Below are 3,291 nucleotides of genomic sequence, written 5' to 3' on the forward strand. Positions count from 1 at the left end.
AGCTTTAGTCTATGTAGTGATTCTGGACGTACCTCATATTTTAAGAAGTGGAAACACGCAATGCACCCAGGCACACTGTCGAACACTATCGTTTTGGTGGTCCGATCGTTTGGAGTGGGGAGGCATAATGCTACAGTGACGTACTGACGTCCAAATCTTCTAACGCGGTACTCACCAGTCAACGTTACTGTGACAGCGTACTCCTTCCCAACGTGTTTCTCTCCGGGCTGCATTCGGCCCTGACCTCACTTTTGCGAATGACAAAGAGCGACCGCAACGAACAGCGCAGTTGATTGCCTCCGTCGCTATTTTTCCGAACAGTGAGTGGGAATCGTCGTCGATGCTTAAGAATCGCCAAATACATGTCCATAATGCTGATAGGTTGCAGACACCCCTCCACCCTCATCCCCAATCCGTCACAACAGATGCGCCAAAAGGGAAGGTAGATTGCAACACCGAAAAGTTAAGTCCACAATCTATATCAGAATATGTCATAGATTTTTGGAATGGTTCATCCTTATTCGAGCAACAGGTGGATGCACGACACGGAAAATGCCATTTTACACTGGCGACGATTCTCGGCAGAATACTAGATACAGAAGATGACCACGTTGAAGGTGCATCTACATCTATGTAGATACTCCGGAAGTCACTGTATAGTGCGAGGCAGAAGGTACCCCTATACCACTACTTGTCATTTCCCTTCCTGTTCCACTCGCTAATACAGCGAGGAAAAGACGACTGTCTATATGGCTCCGTATGAGTCCTAATTTCTCATATCTTATCTTCTTGGTCCTAACGCGTAATGTGTATTGACGACAGTAGAATCATTGAGTAGATTCAAATGCCGGTTGTCTAAATTTTCAGAATAATGTTTCTCGAAAGAACGTCGCCTTCCCTCCAGGGATTCCCATTTGAGTTCCCGAAGCATCTCCGTAACATTTACGTGTCGTTCGAGTATATCAGTAACAAATCTAGCAGCCCCTCTCTGAATTGTTTCGGTGTCTTCTTTCAATCCGACGTGGTACGTATGGTTTGTGTACAGTTTTTGTAATGTTGCCTGGGTCTGTGAAGTAAGAACAATTCCTTAATTCCTTAACTTCTACAACTCTATTCATTTATTGCTCTTTTTTTTCATAGCTGACCGTAACTGCTTATCGAGCATGAATAGGCTAATTTGGTAAGTAAAATGCAGAAAATAGAACAGTTTTCTTAAGACAAACTAAAACTAAACTCCTCCCCCACAGGCCATGAAGGCCCGAAGGTACCGACTGGCCGCTGTGACATTCTCAGCCCACAGGCGTCACTGGATGCGGATATGGAAGGGAATGTGGTCAGCACACCGCTCTCCCGGCCGTATGTCAGTTTCCAAGACCGGAGCCGCTACTCCTCAATCAAGTTGCCTCACAAGGGCTGAGGGCACCCCGCTTGCCAATAGCGCTCGGCAGATCGGATGATCACCCATCCAAGTGCTAGCCCAGCCCGACAGCGCTTAACTTCGGTGATCTGACGGAAACCGGTGTTACCACTGCGGCAAGGCCGTTGGCTGAGACGTACTATTTTATTCCGTATGTGATCCCAGAAAGTAGTTATTCATGGAAATTGGGCAGTACACGTATTTCCACCGTAACAGTCACTGGTGTATAAAGTAACTTCCACATGCATGTAGGATACTTGTGTTATTTACTGTGCATTTATAGAAAAACCTATTGACCAGATTATTTTGTGCAAGACAGTGCTATTGTACTGAGTGAATATCGTTCATAAACGAAATGAGTGGAAAGTACTCACAAACATTTGTTATTGAATATTTTGACATCAACGCATAGTTTCAGAGCTTACTGCTTATCACCAGCATTGCATACACAGCGTTATTACGCATTTAGTCCCCTAACTAACGATTTGTAAAACATGTATTCCTCTGCTGACAGTCTAGCACTCCTGGTATGCTTATATGAATACTCCTTATGGTACTTTAAATGTTACCTCGTGGTCTGCCTGCTGATGCTATTTAATATCTGTTGGTGTCCAGTATCTGTTGGTGACCAGCGTCTAGCATGATTTTCACTTTTTGTTGTGAAAGTTCTCTTTAAATAATAAAAATATAGACTGAAATATACTGTTTCTGGTTGTAAGCCAGCGCTGTGATAATAAATGAACTGTCATAATGTGAAAGCCAAGCTGTACTGTAAAGGTAATTAATTGTCATAATGAAAAGGCAAGTATTTCATATTGTAGAAGTTAGCAACCTGACTGGAAGAATTTTGAACAGTATAAACTGCCTGAATAACTTGGATATGAAACCTAGAGTCATTAGCTTCGGAAAATTTGATCACAAAAACTGTCTCTGAATAACATAAGTTGGCCCTGATTGAATAAATAAAACAATCAAAATGTTTTCTCCTTACCTCTAATCTGCGCAAATCTGGATAAAGCGTTGCAGTACTGCTCTGTCTTGAGCGCCGCTATGCTCAAGCTGCAAATTCCTGTATCTACATAGAGAAACTCGAGCGGTGCTGTTAACTGCAAATTGAGCTGTTTTGGGAACAGACTTGGTAGGATTATCCATTAAAAGAATTGTAAGAGAAAAGTTGGGAAGAAAGTGAAATAAGCGCAAAACAGACTACACAATGTTTCTTTTGTGTAATGAGAAAAAATGCTCAAAGCAGATTTTAAATTTAATGAACTTCTCAACATCCAAACAATACACCTTTCTGTCTCTCAAATATAACAACTTTCAGTACAATAACAAGTTAGTCGATGCCGTGGAAATAGTTTAAAAAATATCATTATTGTATCTACCTGACATTCCATTAGATTTCTTCCTTCTAAAATCAGTTTCATAATCACGTCGGTTGAACAAAATGATAAATTAACACATTTAATTTGAATCATAACATTGCCATAGCTTCTTCTGTAACACTGTTTTACATTATCAGCCTAACTCCTAACACAATTGAACTTCGACTCTCTGTCTCAACCTGAAACCAAACATTGTTAGCCCCCACTGCGCCCCTGCTCCCAGCAATGCCCGCCAGACAAAACGCGATAGAACACCAAACATGCGGCGCCAAGCCAGAACGAGGGGAAGCAGAGGGAGCGCGCGGCGGCGGGTGCAATAGCTGCAGGAGCGACCGATGGGCGCGGCCATGTAGCAGTTCCGTTGGGGAACGGGTGACGCGCGGCTGGAAGCGATATGAAGCAAGGAAAGTCCATACTCACGAGAGTGAGTGGCGCGCAACTTGTTAATCTGCGACTTTAACGTACGCACAAAGCGTTCAGGCTCGCCGT

At 43.1% G+C, this 3,291-nt stretch overlaps 1 pseudogene; it reads right to left on the reverse strand.

The window, feature by feature from the left end:
* Positions 1-1,429: 1,429 nt before the first annotated feature.
* LOC124720561 lies at positions 1,430-1,547 on the reverse strand (annotated as a pseudogene).
* Between the last annotated feature and the right edge of the window lie 1,744 nt (positions 1,548-3,291).

Source organism: Schistocerca piceifrons, chromosome 1, assembly GCF_021461385.2.
Source record: "Schistocerca piceifrons isolate TAMUIC-IGC-003096 chromosome 1, iqSchPice1.1, whole genome shotgun sequence".
Lineage (NCBI taxonomy): Eukaryota > Metazoa > Arthropoda > Insecta > Orthoptera > Acrididae > Schistocerca > Schistocerca piceifrons.